The sequence below is a fragment of the Sciurus carolinensis genome, chromosome 2 (assembly GCF_902686445.1).
Source record: "Sciurus carolinensis chromosome 2, mSciCar1.2, whole genome shotgun sequence".
NCBI classification, from domain to species: domain Eukaryota; kingdom Metazoa; phylum Chordata; class Mammalia; order Rodentia; family Sciuridae; genus Sciurus; species Sciurus carolinensis.
The window spans coordinates 10582502-10600251 of NC_062214.1; positions in this window are offsets into that span (position 1 = coordinate 10582502).

Consider the following 17750-nt stretch of genomic DNA (forward strand, 5'->3'; position numbering starts at 1 on the left):
CGCCCACGTCCCCTCTCACCAGCTGGTGGCAGCGACGGCTCTCTCTCTGCTCCTGGGGGCTGGGCTCCCGGACTCAGCTCATCCTTCTGCGACTGGCAGTGGTCACTTCCGGGGTTCACCCCAAACAGTTGGAATCGGGATCTCAGAGAGGGAAGTGCACTCCCCCCACCGCAGCTCACTCAGGGCAGCCAAGGTATGGGAAGGACCAGGCGTCAGGGGAGGGCAGGCAGATGAATGGAGCAGGTGGAATATTACACGGCCTCCAAAAGGAAGGCGACCCCGCAGCAGGTTTTAAAGGAGCAAGCAGCCCCTTCCCAGAAGCCCCAGCGTGTTGCCCAGGGGGCCCACTGGCCAGCGCTGCCACCATGCCCAGTTAGGTTGTCAGTCAGGCGGGGAGGAACCTGCTCCGGCGGGAAGGCTGGAGGGTGAGCAGCGAGGGTGAGAGGCGGGTTTAGCACATGGACTTGTCAGGAATTCCAGCTCAAAGCGAAGGACTCTGACCCCCGGAGGGTCTTCGAAAGAGAATGAGAGAAACTTCAGTGGCTTATAGTGCGGAGAAGTTGGGACGTGCCTGCTTCAGACACAGCTGGATCCAGGAGCAGAAGGCCGCGTCTGACGCAGGCTGTGTGTCTCCCTGCTACGTTGCCGCCAGGCGCTGCCTCTCAGGCGCTCTCTGCTCTCTGACCCGGGGTCCTGGCGGCCCCGGCCGTCCAGGCTGACCTCCAACCGACCAGCTCAATGCGCCTGAGGCGGCGTTTCGTTTTCTCTTCCAAAGTCTTGGAATTGAGTTCTTGGGCCCTGGTGGGATCACGTCCCTGTCCCGGACCACTCGGTGCGGGCAGGGCCTGGGTGGTCTGGTGGCCAGGCCTGTGCTGAGAGTCCACCTCGGGACGGGTCACAGCAGGCGACCCCGCTGGACTGGGGCAGGCCGTGCCCAGGGTCGGTCCCAGCGCTGTCTCCAGGAGAAGGACGGGGCTGGCCTGGTGGCCACACTGAGCGTGGCACCTCTGGCCACCCGCCCTGGACCTACTTCAAGCCTGGCGCCAGAGACAAGGCTGGCACCTCTGCCCTCGGGAGGAGGAGCAGAAAGCTGTATCCTGAGAGGCTCGGACGGGAGGCTGGCCTTCCCCTCCCTGAGAGGCACGGACGGGAGGCCGGCCTTCCACTCCCCAAGGCGGCTGAGAAGGGCACCCGCAGGAACGGCCGGCAGCGAGGGCCGCGGGAGGGGCCGGGAGTTCAGCACCGAGGGCATCCTGGCACCGGCCACGTGGGGACTCCCCGTGCAGGGCCACCAGGTAGATCTGGGAGGTTGGGCTGACCCGGCGGAGGTGCCTGGATTCCTCTGGGCGACACTGGGGAGCCATGGATGGTTCTAGAGCCAAGCAGAGGGGCAGGACCTAGAGCTGTGCTTCTGGGTGAGCCTGACGGTTGGAAGAGGAAGGGCTGGCGTGGGAGTGGCTGGCAGGACCACCGGGCGCTGTTGGCGTCGTCCTGGGGCAGGGACAGGGCCGGGTCAGGGCCGGGCGGCAGTGGGCCGGGCCACCCAGACCCGAGGGTGCAGGTGCCGGCCGCCAGGTCCCTCCAGCCCCTGCTCCCAGACCAGAAGCCCTGCCCCCCTGCGTCTCTGACCCCGGAGTCCCTCCCCTCCTCCCGTCGGCCACGCCTGTTGGAACAGGTCCCCTCCCCACGCCCAGCTCGCTGCCCTCGCCAGGCCCTGGGCTCCCGGCAGAGGGTCCTCGGTGACCGAGCTTCAGGGCAGGCCCAGCGCCATCCTGCGAATGCCCGAGAGCAGCTGAGGCCCTGGAGGCCTGGAGGCCCAGTGCCCGGCCTGGCCGCCCTCACCCCGTCCAGTGCGCGGCTCTGCAGTGCCGGCTGTGCACACGGGTGCCCGGTGCCCAGGGCGGGCGATGCCCTGGCCGCGGTGGCCGTGAGGGGGACCTAGGTCACCCAGGCACCTCGTGCACGGCTGGCCACGGAGGACGGAGGCCAGGAGGTCAGGGGTGTCCCTCCCTGCCTGGTGAGCCCAGGAGAGCCAGGTGCAGCACGGCCGGGATCGGGGCAGGCTGGACAGCGACGCCAGGATCCTCTCGGCTCCTGCCCAGGCTCAGGCCCGGGCTGGCCGCTTCCTCCCGCCCACGGGCTGGGCCCCGGGGCCACCCCGCCAGAGCCGCCAAGGGTCGCGGCCCCAGAGGGCTCTGTCTGCCTTGCTGGAGGGGTCGGGTCCCCAGAGACCTCAGGATCAGCTGGGGTCAGGCGGGGAAACCGAGTCACTGGCCCTCTCGGGGGCCTGGAATCCGCCCACTGCGCTCCAGAGCTGGCCTCTTCCAGGCGGAGGCAGGAGTCGAGGCCCCGGGCTGAGTGGCCTCGGGCACGAGGAGGGTGGAGGCGCCGGCCCCACTCAGCCCCCCGCGCCCCGCTCTGCGCCCACTGCCATCAGGCTGCCCTCCAGGCTCTACAGGGCTGCCTGACCCTGCGGTGGGCTCGGCCGAGAGCCACCACACAGGGACGGCTCGGGAAGGCCGGTCCCGCAGGTGCCCCAGGCCTCGGGCCAGCACGGTGGGGAGCAAAGACCAGTCGCAGCAGGTGGAGGGCCACTGAGGAGGATCCAGGGGCTCGCGCCTCGGAGGAAACTGAGGCTCAGAGAGGCTGTGTGGCTCGCCCTGGGTCACACAGCTCTCTGGCGGCAGAGGCAGGATTGGAACCCAGGGCTTCTGGCCGCAGAGTCCTGGATGCTCAGGAAGAGGAGCATCAGACAGGCCTCCCCGGAATCGAGGGACGAGAGGGACGTGAGGAGGGGCGAGCGGCCAGGGTGAGGGGCCGGCCTTCGCTCGGGGCCAGCCCCAGGCTCCAGCCCTGGAAGGTCCTCTCAGCTCCCGCGGGCAGGGTGCCTGCCGCGCCCCGAGGCGCTGCTGGGTGACGCCGACCCAGGTGGCCGCCCTGCTGCCCTGGGACCTGCTCCCCGGCGGCCAGGCCGGACACCCCGGCTGCCCCAGGACTGTGGCCTCGTGTCATCTCCCCAAGCTCCCCAGAGGGGCCAGCAGCCCCGACAGAGGCCCGAGGAGCCCACACAGACCCGCCGGATGCAGGCAGAGGACGCCCAGCCCCAGGCCGGCCGAGACGTGGCGGGCGGGAGCAAGACCGCGTGGCCCGGGTGCCGAGGACAGAGCCGCCCCCGCAGGCGCGAGGCCGGGACAGTGTCCCAGGACAGGGACCACGTGCCCAGTGGGGTGGACGGTGTCGCGGAGACGCGGGCTCCTCCCGTGCGGGCACGAGGAGCCCCGGCCGCCGTCCCTCCCGACTGCTGGGGACCCGTGAACCCTCCCCAGGGCCGCGGGCTCGATGGCCCCAGAACGTGACCCAGCCAGGCCCGGCCTGGGCGTCCCTGCTCGTGAGGAGGACGCGGTGCAGTCGGGGGACGGGGGAGAGGGGTCACTGTCGCTCCCTCGCACCCAGGACAGGCCTGGCGCGCGGTGGGACTTCCACCCGGGCTGGAAGGACCTACTGGGTGCATGAGTGGCCCAGAGCTCAGCCCAGGCCGGCGGCAACCCGGGCGCCATCGCCACAGGAAGGCCCAGGCCAGGCCCAGCCTCTCAGGACTGTGGCCTCTAGCGGACGGGACCCCCACTCTGCGTCACCCTCGGTCCATGGTGGGGGCACAGCAAGGGGAAAAGAGGGAAGTGCTGGCCCCTGGGCGGCCGCGATGGCCAGGTGGCCAGCCAGGTGCTCCCGCCATCTGGCAGGCGGGTGCTGTGGCCCCTGCTCCAGGCCCCCGCGGGCAGCTGTGTCTCCCGGGCCCCGTCACCAAGCCTCAAGGTTCGCACGGCCCTGGCTTTGAGCCACGCGCTTCCTGGCCTGGCCTGGTTGGGTTGGCGCCCCCTGGGCTCCTCCAGGCTACTGGGTACTGCTGACCCTTGGCGCTGGGTCGTTCTGCGCGAATCCGTCCTGTGCGCCGGAGGCAAGCTCAGCAGCATCTCTGGTCGCCGCCCGCCAGATGCCGTTAGCGCCTTCCTCTACCCGGGTGTGGCCAGCACAGGTCACTCCAGACAGGGCCGAGCGTCTCATGGGGACAAAACTGCTCCCTGTGGAGACCACAAGCTGACGGAGCCGCCACAGCTCAGGGACTTTGGCTTCCTGCTGGATGCCCCCGTGCATACAGTAAGCACCAACGTGTAACTTCTCGTGTGAATTTGGAGGTGAGTGTCCGGTGGCCTGCTGCCCTTCCTGGGAGCCCTCCCCAGCCTGCTTCTCCTGGTGAGCTCCTAGCCATACTTCAGGGCCCTGGCAGGCAGGAGGGTAGGCCAGGCAGGGACGAGGTGACCAGGAGGTGGCCACCACACGCTCTGTGAGAGGAGCCCGTGACCCCCGCCAGCCCTCTGGTGCCCAGCAGGAATGTGGGCCCCGCCGTCCAGATCCACCTAGTTTTCAAAAGAAGCCAGAGGAACGTGTTTCATGCGGAATCTCCTGGTATTTCAGACGTTGGCCACTGATTCACTTTTTAAAAAATACTTCAAGGGCCAAACTGAAGACATCCCAAGCCGGATCTGCCCGGGGGCGGCAGGCGGGTGAGGCTGCGCTAGGGACTCGCGCAGGCACAGTCACCTGTGGGTGGCGTGAAGCGCTAGGAAGCAGTCCATCTGGAGTCTCACTCGCATCCCTCTTGCTGCAGCCGTCATGGGGGTCCTCAGATCCCTGAGGCAGTGCTGATGGGCTCAGTGGAGCAGAGGCGGCGCCCCAGCTCTGGGAAAGACCCAGGTGGGGGTTCTCACCCGGGGACGGGAGGCCAGCTCATGGCTCCAAGGTTCCTCTGGCGGCCCAAAGAGGAAACCCGGGCCCGCGGGGGCTGCTGGCCCAGGTCCCCGGCCTCACGAAGGAGGAGCAGCAGGCAGCCGGGGCAGCGCCGGCCTCTGCAGACACAGCCCGGGCAGGAGGCCGGCCCCCTGGGAAGCCCCTCTCCAGGGCCCGGTGAGGGCTGGCGGCTCCCAGGCTGCTGCTCCTCAGGCTTCTCCTTTCTGGGACAGAACTTTCCAGAAGCAGAAAGATGAGAAGCCCCTGTCTGGGAGCCCAGGCCTCCTGGATGGCCGCGGACTGTGGGCAGGAAAGCCGAGTCCTCTCTGGGGTCTGACGTGCCACCAGCCCCTCCCCCAGCCAGGGCCCAGGTCACGCGGCCACCACGGTCCTGGAGGCCCGAGCCCCCTGCCCGCTGGTCACAGGTCGGCAGGTTCTCGGCCTTGGGCCGCCCTCAAAGCTGCTCTAAGGCTGGTGGCACGAGGTGGTGACGGGCGCAGGGGAGCAGCCTCCATGGCGGGTACCGCACATCGGCGCTCAGCCCTGGGCCCAGCCCACGGTCACTCGTCCAATACGCTCTGCCAGCGCATGTAGATGACAGAGCTGGACTCTGTCTACTTGGAGCCTCCAAACCGTACAGCCAGGCAGGGGCAAGTGCAGTGGGAAACACTAACTCGGATTGGAGACGAGAGATGGGAGCAGGTGGGAGGCGGCTTTGGAGCAGCCCGGGCCACCTGGGCAGAGGCCTGAATCAGAGAAGGGAGGAGGCTTGGGCAGCAGAGGAGCTGCCGGCTGGTGCAAAGGCCCTGAGGCAGGATGTGAGGGTGTGTTGGAAGAACAGAGGTGCCCAGCGAGCCAGGAGAAGAGGGACCGAGGCAGAGTGTGAGGAGACGGCTGGAAGGGGGCAGATCACATGGGGCCAGTGGGTCGTGGAGGGAACTTTGGTTTTCCTGCCGCGGGAGGCGGGAGCCACGGGAGGGTTTAGAGCAGCAGAGGCTCGTGTCCGGACTTCGTATTAACATCCATCTTGAGGTGAGAGAACAGAGGCCCAGAAGGTGAAGCCACTGGCCCCGATCATGCAGCCGGCAAGCGGCAGGCAGGACACGGGCTGTCACCCTGACTCCCAGCAGGTCACGTCGCGTCCCCACTGCCTTGGGGTCCCCCGTGGGCAGCGAGCCCAGGCAGGCGTGGGAGCCTCGAGGGCTGCTCCCTGGGGCCCTGGCCGTCCCGTCCCAGGCTCCTGGCTGCCCGGGGCTGGCTGGACGGCAGGAGCAGGGCCGTCCACAGACTCGGCCACGGGCTGGGAGCAGCGGCCTGCTCTGCCCTCGCCGAGAGCCCAGGGTAAGTCCCTGGCCCCCGGGCCAGCTCGCGGGACATCGCTTTCCTTTTCTTGTAAAAGGAAGAGAGATTGTCAGCCGTCAGTTTCGCTCTGAGCGCCTCTGCTGTCTTTCCAGTAACCGAGGCCAAGGGGCCGGGCCACCGCCCAGCGCTTCGTGGGCTCGAGGGCTGCGGTCCAGGCCACCTGGCCCCGGCTCGGCCGCCCTCTCGCCCTCCGGGCTTGTGGTATTTGGTTTTCCCTGAAGGCCGAGTTGGAGCCCGCGAGGGCCGCGCGGGGCCCGGGCTCCTCCCCGCTCCGTCACCGGGGTGGTGAACTCTGGTGCTGAAAGCAGAACTGCTTTTCAGTAAATGTCCTCACTCAGAAGGAAGCGGTCGCCACCGCTGCCACCAGGCCCCGGGAGGGGCTCCGCCCAGTGGCTGCCGCCCGTGCCCGCAGGTGGCCCAAGGTGAGGTCCAGGTGCCCGCAGCCCACGGAGCCGCCCAGGGCAGAGCCCCAGGTCTGGGTGGCCCGGGCAGGACCAGCGGAGCCGCCCAGGGGACACGGCCCTTCCTGCTGAACCAGGGTGCTGTCCACCTGCCCAGCACCCCCCTCCTCCCTGTCCCCCCGCAGTGTCGAGCGGGCGGTTGGTGGTTTGTGAGTGGCAAGGTCGTCACTCATGGTGACAGTGACGCTCGTCTTGGTGACAGAGCAGGGCCCCTCAGCTGGCTTACAAGGTCCTGCCGGTGCTCTTGCTGCTCCTGTGTGAGAGGAGGGACACCTGCTCAGGTGGCGGGAGGCCGGGCCTGGGGACAGGCACCTTGTGGGCGCACAGTAGGTGAGGGCGCACAGTAGGTGAGCGGAGCGCTGTCAGGCTCCTCCCCCCCGTTGCCTTGGAGACGGGACCCAGGTTGCTGGCCTGAGGTCCCCACCCCACCTCCCAGCTTAGCTCCTGTCTCCACGGCAACCCTAGGCGCTGGTCCCCCAGGTGGACTGAGCCCAGAAGGCCAGAGGGCCGCAGGCTGAGGCCGGGCCACTGTCGCCCCGCCAGTCCCTGCACCGCAGTGTGACTCAGACCCCGTGCTGCGTCCCCGTCACCGAGGACCCAGCTGCACTCGGAGGCGTCTGGGTGTGGACAGCTGGATGTCGCCTCTGGTCAGTCTCTGCTCCTGAGACGCGGGGGATTCACGCGCGGTTGAAGCAGGCAGCGCACCCCGCGTCCCGTCTCCCGCGTGGTAACCGGGACGGACGCGGGCTCCCTCCCCAGGCCCTTCCCTCCTCGCCACTTCCCACGCGCACCCTGCCCGCGGGCCACTCTCTGTCCTCCATCTCCGTAACCATGTGGCTTCAGGAACGTCCTGTAAGCGGCACGCGGCGCGCGGCCTGGGTTTGGGTTTTGTCCCCGCAGAACGCTCGGCAGCTTCCCTGGATCCTCCGCGGTCAGCACCTGGTCCTCCACCCAGGGCACAGCCTCCCCGTCCGCGGCCAAAGCTCTGGGCTGTTTCCAGCTTGGCGGTGACAGGAGGACTCGGGGACACGGGACCTTCTGCGTGAACCTGTCCCCAGGCCGGTCGGGAGGGCACCGCCGTGCCGCTGGGAGGCTTGGGGAAGCCACTCCTCTCCCCGGGGGGCCATCAGGGCCTGGACGCTGTCACGTTCTTACTTTAGTCCTTAACAGGTCGGCAGCAAGGTCTTGCTGGGCCTCTGCGTGTCCTGGGGTGGCTGCTGGACGCTCCCCGCGCCCAGTGCCTCTGGGGTCCCGTCCAGGGCTGTGGCCCCTCCAGCTTTTGCTCATTTTCTATTTAGAGTTTGGATGAACCCAGGGCCCTCGACCGCGGAGCCCCGGCCCTATTTCGTTTTATTTAGAGGCAGCGTCTCCCTGAGTGCTGAGGCTGGCTTCGGGCCTGCGATCCTCCTGCCTCAGCCTCCCGAGCCCCCGGGACTACAGGCGAGTGACCACGTCCAGCCCCTCTTCCTAAGAGAGCCTTTGACAGCGAAACGCTTTCGTTTGGTCGAGGTCCCCTTTAGGGGTTTCTGTCCCTTAGGAAAGTGCTTCCGTCCTTGCACACAGACCTTCCGGGGCTCCTTGGAAAGACCGTCCTTCCCTCTGAACAGCTGCTGCGTCTTCACCGCGCACCGGCAGGGTGGGCCGAGCGGTCCTGGCTGGTCCTCGGCTCCGCCCCAGGGCTCTGCGTCCCTCCCCGGAGCGCCCGCCTCACCAGCTTCGTCACCACAGCCTGAAGCGGCCCTGACACGGCACAGCGGACTCCTCCCCGTCACGGGACACCGCGTGTCCTCGGTCCTGCAGGATCAGGGAGGGGACGCCCTGCTCCTCAAAGTCGGTCCTGAGCAAAGAGACGCCGAGGGCACCGGACTACGCTCTTCCTCCAGCCTCGGAGCTGCCGGTCAGTAGCCGCCCAGCCAGGGGAAGTGGTCTCCACGGCCTTCGCTCCCGGGGGAGCCACGTAACCAGCTCTGGCCAACAGGGCCTAAGGGGAGGTGCCCGTTGACATTCTGGGCCAAGAAGCGAGCCTGAAACCTCCGCCACCACCTCGCCTCTCTTGGCTGCTTGATGGACGTCAAAAGTCAGGTTTTGGCCAGGAACCTGTAATCCCAGTGACTCGGGAGGCTGAGGCAGGAGGATCCCAAGTTCAAGGCCAGCCTCAGCAACTTAGCCAGGCCCTGAGCAACTTAGTGAGACCCTGTCTCAAAATAAAAAATAAAAAAGGGCTAGGATGTGGCTCAGTGGCTAAGTGCCCCTGGGTTCAGTCCCAGTACCAAAAAGCCCGTCCGTTTGGACAGGGTCTCCCAGGGCGACCTGGGTCTACCTGTTGAAGGCAACAGAGTGCACATCACTCAGGATACCTGAGTGACAGGGCAAAGCAGAGCCCCTCCCCTGCCCACCGTCCCAGTGACCAGAAACGTCTGCATCTCTAAATGAGATGCCACAGCGCTGTTGCGTTTTAAAAACTGAAATTCAAACGGCGCTCCCCCGAGGCCGGCCGCACACAGCGTGACGCCTCACCTACCCTGCACGTTCGTGGTTCCGGAGGAACATGTTCTAATCCCATGATAGAGGCTAAGGCACATTCTTCCTCTGTAACTGGAAAAGCAGGGGCCCAGAGAAGGAAAGGGTTGGCCCAAGGTCACACAGCAATTCCAGGGCTGAGCTGGAACCTGCACTGGTTAAATATAACTGATTCCCCTGAACCTTTGAGTCCTTCTTTGAAAGGACAGGCAAGTTGGAGCACGTATCACCCAAGACTCCAAGTGGACAACCATAAAAACAAATGGTAATTAATAATTCCTCAAGGCAGGTCAGAGAGCTCTCAGGGCAGGCGGCGCCAGTTTGGGGAGAAGTAATTTTAAGACTTCCCACCTTCACGGGGTTTGGGAACGATTTATAATAAGCTCTAATAACATAACTCATCCGCCGTGACCTTTGGAAGGAGGCTCCTACCCCCAGCGCCTTTATGATGTGGGATTTGTCTGTGCCGAGGTTTAGAACAACAAGACCTTGAGAGATTTATGGGAACCGTGTGGGTCAGAGGGTGCCCCAGGGAGCGACTCTGGGGGAGCCGGGACACGCGGAGCTGGCTCCCGGGTACAAGCCTGGAGCCAGGAGACAGCTGTGAGTCCCACCTCGCAGGGCCTGCTTCCCCGTCCAGGAACTGGGGACATAGAGAGTGGTCAGGCAAGGCAGGAAGGAACGATGGGCAGCTCTGGCTGGGGAGCCATGCAAAGGTCCTGAGGCAGCACTGGGCTTGGCTGGTGGGAACAGCAGCCTAGAGCAGTTAGGCCGTGGCAGAGGGAGGCTCTCTCCCACTGTCTCTCCAACAACTCGCACCGGGTAAGTGCTCAGCAAATGTTTGCTGGATGAATAATGGAAACTTAAGGACTCCTTTCTTTTTCTTTTAAAAGTGTTTCTGCTTTAAAATTAATTTTAATTACAAAACACATCATTATGCTCTTTAAAATCTTTTTACTGTTACAGCTTATATTTAAAATTCCCTTTGACTTCCTTCCTGGACCTTCTCCAGGGTGGCCTGTGACGAGTTTGACTTGCGTCCATCCAGAAATGACTTCTGTGCACTTACAGAGAAGTGCCTGATAATTCCGTGAGTGTGTGTGTGCGTGTGTGCGTGTGTGGCTGGCGGGTCGGACGGGGCTCAGAAAGGCCCTGGACGGTCGCCATGGCTGGGTTTCAGTCTAGCCAGGTGACAGTGCCCAGCTGTCCGGTCAAACACTGGGCCGGGGGTTGCCATGGAGACCTCTGTGGGCGTGACTCACACACACAACCAGTCGACTCGACGTAAAGGAAACGACCCTCGAAATCGCCAGCGGCCTGACTTCACGGGGAGGCCTGAGCGCCAGAGCCGAGGAGTCTCAGGAGGACTTGGGCCTCTAGACGCCGACGCGGACCCTCCCGAGTCGCCGGCCTGCCCCACAAACCTCAGGCTCGCTAGACTCCAGTTACATGACCCAGTTTCTTTAAAATGAAATTAAACACACACGGAGCTGGTTTTGCTTCTCTGGAGAAGCCCGGCCGGTGGGGGAGTTTGAACAGAGACCCGCGGTGACGGGCACTTTTGGGGCAAAGGAAATCCATCCGATAAAGAAAGCAAAGACTTGAGCTAGAGGACACGTCCATCCACACAGGTGCTTAACATCCTGCATCCTCCAGGAAAAGCAGATTAAAGCCACGCTGAGGTGGCCGCCACGGACCACCGGAAGGCGGGAAGTAAGGACCCCACGAGGAGCCAATGAAGACGTCCAGCAGGAGGGACGCGGGCGGCGCCGGTCCTTGGAAACCTGGCAGTTCTTCACAGGACCCAGCGACGCTCGGCCGGAGCGCAGACGGGTTCACCAGGAACCCGGGAACAGGAGCGTCCACGGCGTCCTCACACACGGCCCCTCACTAGAAGGTCCACAGTGCCACCAGAGAGCAAGTGAGCAGGAGAATTCAGACCCTGGAGAGCGAAGCACCAAGGCAACAGCCCAAGTGACCTGGTGACATCGAGAGGTGGCCGAGGAACGGGGAGAGGGACCGGGCGGCACTGCTTCTGGACGCGAAGCCAGCTGCACAGGGGCGCTCGCCTTGAGGACCCATCGGTCACTGCGCACACCTCTGTCCACATGTGTGCAAAGCTCAGAACGACCCGGGCATCTGGGGAGCCCGGGCGGGGTGGCGAAGCAGGTCCAAGGTCAGCGGGGACCGTGTTCCAAGCACACTGAGACGGTCAGCGAGCCTCCGACCCCCGTCCCTGCTCCAGGTCTGAACGGGCGCATCTGAGAGGTGCAGCCTGAGCTGCAGGTGCCCGCGGGAGGCAGGCTCGGCCCAAGAAGATGGGCACCCAGGCCACGGCGGGGCTTCCAGAGGCCATCTCAGCCCAGACTCCTCCTGCCTGTGTGACCCTAATGGGCACAAGAGACGAAGGAATTGCCAAGTTGCAGGAAAAGTGAATTTTCGGTTTTCCTGGATCCTATGAAACTGGGTTCTGAAGGTCCCTCCAGTTTCCACCAGCGCGACCGTCTCCCTGGTCCTCCTGCCTACTCACCTCCACGGCCCACTGTTCTCCCAGGGTGCTTTTCTTATTGTTTTGCAGGAACTCTTTACATATTGTGGTGACACATCATTTGTCTATATTTTCAAATGTCTTTCAGGCAGGTCATCATTTGACTTTGGAGGGGTCACATGCTGCACCCCCTGGGCTTACAGCTTCTCTGAGGCTGAGGAATGAAGCGTAGGGGCGGAGGGAAGGGGACCTTCCTGACCTTGCCCTGTCCTTCTCCCACTAGCTCTGAGTACATCCTTACTCCTCTCCAGCGTCCCTTACCGTTGCCTTGTTCTCATCTCCCTGGAAGATAGCGGAGAGCCCAGTCACAGAGCCTCCCCACTTTCACTTCACAGTTTTTGGGGGGGTACCAGTGATTTAACTCAGGGGCGCTTAACCACTGAGCCACATCCCTGGGCCTTTCTATATCTTATTGTGAGACAGGGTCTAACTAAGTTGCTTAGGGCCTCGCTAAGTTGCTGAGGCTGGCCTCTAACTCACGATCCTCCTGCTTCAGCCTCCTGGGCTGCTGGGATTACAGGTGTGCGCCCTCAGGCCCAGCTACAATATTTTTTCAAGCCTACAGTTTACAGAATTTGGTGCCAGGAAGAGGACTTCCCAGGACACCCTCGGTGTCCCTGGCAGGGGTCAGCCAACCTGGGGCCCCCTTGCAGGTGTCATCAATGTACCCATGTGTGCAAAGGGATGCGGTTAATGACCGGCCACAGAGGTGGCCGGTGAACACGAGGTGAGAGAAGGGCCCGGAGGCGGAGTGGCCGCTGGACGTGTCCTTGAAAACACCCTCCGTCATCATAAGGGGCAGTGATGGTGTTTGGCCACCCAGAGTGGGCGCCAGCCAGCCACGGCCCTGCGTCTGCACGCGGCCCGCCAGCTGTGTGTCTGGATGTCATGGGAGTGGCCTCTGTGTCGACGTCCCCTGGGCAGGCGCAGTCCAGAGAGCGTGGTCAGCGGCCCTTTGCCCAGAAAGTCCGTCAGCCGGGCCCTAGTCAGGGAGGGCGACGGGCGGCTGCCCCCTCCCTTTGCAGGGACCTGGGACAGCGAGGGACAGTTCTTCCTGAGGATGCTGGGCGGCCCCACGGCCAAACCTGCTTGGGTTGGATGAGCGACGTGCCCGCAGCAGGGCCGGCTGGACATTCGGACGCTGGCTAGAGCCAGGTCCTGCCGCCCGACCTGCTGGGAAGCTGGGCGGAGTCCTGGGCCCTGGGGCCCCTGCAGTGCCTCCCGGGCTCGGTGCAGCCGGCTGATCCGCCACTGCTGCCCACGGGCCCCGCGCGGTGGCAGCTGTGCCGGGTCCCAGGGGCGTGTGCCTGAGCCCACGGCCGCTGGCCCCGCCACCTCACCGCCGGGTCGTCCTCGCATCCCTCCTGAGCCCCGAACCCGTCCCCTCCCGCGGCCAGGCGGGCCGCTCCTCTCCTTCCCGCCGCGTGCTGGCCTCTCCTCCACCCAGGGGTTATTTAACTGTCCTGTCAAGGACGTGCCCAGCCATCAGAGGGCCGAGGACAAAGCCGCAATTAGCCTGCTGGGAACAACAAACAAACAGAAACCCAATTAGGCTCAGCTCGGGGACCGAGCAGGCGCGGAGGCCGTCCTGACAGGACGCTGGTGGGCGGGAGGGCGACAGAGGAAGGCGGGCCAGGGCTGACCCGAGGCCACGGAGCCGATGGGCAGACTGGGCAGAGGGTGGTGGGAGCTGAGGGGTGACAGGAGGCGGTGGGAGGGCGGCGGTGGCGGGATGGAGGGCGGCCGGGAGGGCCCAGCGCACTGCCCTCTGGGCTCCCCGGCCCCGGGGCCTTCAGAGAAGCCGGTGGCCATCGGCGGTGAGCTCGGCCCCGAGGTCTGCAGCCCCTGTCGCCCCGAGCGCGGACGCCCCAGCAAGCTTCGCTCACGGGCACGGCAGGGGCTGCCCACAGCGGACAGCGTGGCCCGGGGCCAGGGACTGACCACTCAGCTCTGGGAAGTGGGCCCCGGGACCAGGGCGGGCGGGTGGGCGTGAGTGGGGACAGGCGCTGGGCACGTCAGGCTGCCACAGGGCCTCTGCTGCCCTCTCCCAGGGCCCTGGCCCGTCAGGCGCTTTGGGTGACCCTCCGGCTGGGCTGTGCCAGACAGGAAGGTTCCAGAGGCAGAGGGAGGCCCAGGTGGGCCGGGCTGCCGGGAGCAGGGCCGCGGCGCTTCTGACCAGGGAGGGTCGCAGGTCCTGGCGGGAGGTGACTCAGGGCGCAGCCGGCGCCAGTTCCCACCAAGGGCGGGGCTGCGGGCCTGGGGCAGGGGCGAGGGTCTGAGTCAGCGGGTCAGGTGAGCAGAGGAGGCTGCGGGCCTGCCACACAGCCCAGGACCCGCCAGCCGGCAGCGGCCCCTGGGCCAGGTACAGCCCGCACCACCTGTCCCCACGGCCGACCCTGGTCCCAAATGGAAAGCAGGGCCCCCTCCTGAGTCATGGAGCTGGACCAGGGCTCTGGCCAGGACTTACCCCACAAACCAAAAGGGCAGAACTTGGGAAAAGCTAGACCTGAGCAGGTCGTACCTGAACAAAGCCCCGAAGGCAAGGGAAGAGAGAGCAGCACGTGCAAAGGCCCTGGCGTGGAGCCCCAGCCTGTGTGAGCAACGGGAACAAGACTGTCACACCAGAGAGCCGGTGTATGGGGAGGCGAGGGCAGAGAGGGGATGAGATGTGCAGGTCCTCGTGGCCGTGGAAGGACAGGATCTGACGTAGCATCCCTCTGGCTGTGAGCAGGCAGGCGTTGGGCGCGAGGGACCCAGGACCAAAACCAGGGCCAGGAAGAGGTATCCGCGAAGGCCCAGGCGCGCCGTGGGGGGCAGACCAGGGTGGGGGCCCCGATGTGCAGAGAAGGGACGGCATTCTGGAAGTTTCTCCGAACGTCAGTCAACCCACTCTTCTTGGGGGCCTACTGTGCGCAGTCACAAGAGCAGAGGTCACGAAGGCAGAGACTGTCCAAAGCCTCAGAAAAACAGGAGGGAAATGAGCACCATCCTGGCCAGTCGGTGCTGGACAGCAGGACCAAGTCACCTGCTCCACCAGGTCCCACCCCTCCCCTGCGGGGCTGCCTCATGGCCAAAGAACAGCACGAGCCCCACGCACAGCCGGGGACACCGAGGCCCTTGGCAGAGTGGGGGACTCCTCCCCAGGAGGACATGGCCGCCGGGCGTCCTGCAGGGCGCGGCTCGGGCTGGGCTCGGTCGGCAAGCAGAGGGCATTCCAGGCCTGGCCAGCCGCGCCTCGACGTTTCTCAAGCCTCACTTAGAAGCCCCTGCTAGAGCCATCACGCTTTCCTGAGTAAATTGGCTCTTCTGCCGCAGTGTGGCTGGCTTTTAGGAAATGATTGACCGGGCGTTACGCACGCAACACCCCAGGAGCCACTTGAAAGCCAGCCGTCCAGTGGTGCTTCGGCATTTTCTTGTGTAACCACCACGTCGAACTCGTTGCAAAACATTCTCCTCATCCCTAAGGAGACCCCGCACCCTCCTGCAGCGCGCGCCTCACCCGGGCCCCGCACCCTCTGTCCCCGAGGACTCTTCTGCGACCTCTGGGGACAGAGGCGTGTGGAAGCAGCTCCACCCAGCAGGGCGCCTCCGAGGCTGCTCCCTCGGCCGGGAGCGCCAGCCCACATGCCCATCAGAAATCCACGTCGTCCCTCTCCCTGGAGAGCCTCCTGAAAGCTGTGGCTGGAACGGCCTTGCTGCACCCCGGCTGGCCGAGTCTCTTTGAAGCCCGGCCTGCCCCACCGAGGAGCCGAGCACGCCAGGGGAGGTGACAGGCCACAGCACCCACGGGGACTTTCTCCTGGGGTTAACAGAAGCGTCCAGGAGAAGCGCGCGGGAGAGCGGGCGACCGCGTGCACCTGTGGCACAACACCGGCACGTCCACACGGTGTCCAGGACGGCCGGTTGCCCTCTCCCCACCCGCTGGTGTCTCAGAGGCCCGGGCCGCGGAGCCTCCCCGGAGGAGAGCGTGGTGACCAGCCTGCTCGCCCTCCGTGGGAGCCCCGGGAATTTCACCCACGTCCTGTACCTCGGAGGACAGTGGGCAACTGGCTGGACCCAGTGGGCAACAAGCTGTTCTGGACCAGAGGAGAGGCCAGCAGGACGCCGGGCCCCAGCTGGAGGAGCCCCCAGGGCGACGCGCCTGACCCGAGGCGGATGGAAGGACTTGACACACTGTGCGTCCCAGGACAGCGCCTGTGCCCGTTCAATCAACAAATGTTTATTGAGTACCTACTATGTGCTGGTGCCAGGCCAGGCCAGGCACCGAGGGAACAGAGAGAGACAAAGATCTGTCATGGAACTGAGGCGATGGGGGACATCAGACAAGAAACGAGCCAAGACACAGATTCTGAAATGAAGGGGTCAGTGCTGCAAAGGAAATAAACGGCCGGCTACGGTGGCGCAGCCCTGCAGTCCCAGCGCTCAGGAGGCCGAGGCAGGAGGTTCGTGTGCAAAGCCAGCCTCAGCAAATTTCTGAGGCTGTAAGCAACTCAGTGAGAACCTGTCTCTAATAAAATATAAAAAAGGGCTGGGGATGTGGCTCAGTGGTTAAGTGCCCCTGGGTTCAATCCCCGATACCAAAAAGAAAATAAACGGAAGAGGATAAAAAACAGAAGAAAGGGAGGACTTTTGATAGAGTGGGCTGGAAGGGCCGCAGAGGGTCCTTTAAGTCTAGAACTGAATTCACAGGAGCCAGTTGTACAGACAGTGAGGAAGAAGGGTTCCAGATTGAGGCAGGAGCAAGTGCAAAGGCCCAGGGGCAGGAATGAGCTCGGCATGCTGGAGGAAGGGAAGAGTAGAGCAGCCAGGGACAGGGGCAGTAGGCAGAAGGCGAGGGACAAGGTCCCTGGGGCAGGTCAGAGTAAAGGGTTTCTGGTAATGAGTCCTCAGAGAGGCAGCCGGGGCACCAGAGGGGAACGGAGCCCTCTGAAGGCACTGGGTGTGCAGAGGGGCTTCTCTCCTGGTGTCTCTGTGGGTCAGCCAGGGAGGGGCCTCTCCTCCAGGACGGGCCTGACTGATTTCAACCCGTCAAATCTGCATCTTAGAACAGCTCCTACCCCCGAGGATGCCAGCTATCCAGAGCCCAAGGGCCAGGCTCTCCGCAACCCTACCAGAGGCTGCCGGGCATGTCCCCTGCCCAGGAGGACACTAGGGAAGCAGAAAATTGCAGTCGGGCGTGACGAGGGTCCAGGGGTCGGCACAGAGTGTGGGTTGTCTGAATCGGTTTCCAAAGGAGGCGGAGGAGTCTGCTGGAGGGGAGGCTCGCGGAAGTGCCAGGGGCTGCCTAGCCTGCTGTGTCCCGGCACCTAGCACCCGCCTGGTGCCCGGGGTCAGCCACTTTCAATGACAGGACACACTCAGCCTCCCATAGTCCACTCAGTGTCCCGTCTGCTGCCCGCCTCTGCTCCTCCTTCCTTCCTCATGTCGCTTCCACTTTCCTGACTTTTTTACTCCAACTTATTTTTAAAGAAAACATTCGATGTTATCACTGGAATTGAGATAACAAAGCACACGTGCCGCAAATCAGAGTTAACCAGAGAAGTGATCACCAGGAAAACAAAACAGCGTCCCTTCGGTCTACCGACTAGGAGACCGACACTCCAAGCCACAGACGGGAAGGAGATATTTGCAAGTCACATATTTGACACAGACCTGACTAGTATCCAGAATACATAAAGAACACTCCAAACCCATTAGTAAGTTAACAATCCAATTTTTGTAGAGGCCAAAAAAGTTGGAACAGACAGACACCAAGGGAAACGTCAGCGGCAAGCAGTCGCTTTAATAGACGCTGGTGTCGTTGATCGTTAGGGAAGGGAGTGAAGCCGGCGGGATGGGCACCTACTGAGTGGCGAGAATTTAAAAATAATTCTTACAAAACATCTGAGTTCCTGGATCCAGCCATACCTGAAATCACACACCCTTGGACTCTAATTACAGAAAATGCTGTTGTTCCTGTTTTGGGCTGAAAACAGTCCCTGAAGGGGACAGGAAGCCACTGCTGCTTTGAGACCCCACTGGTGGGGACGCAGAGTGGCCTGGACCATTCCAAAGAGGTGAGCGGCCAAACACAC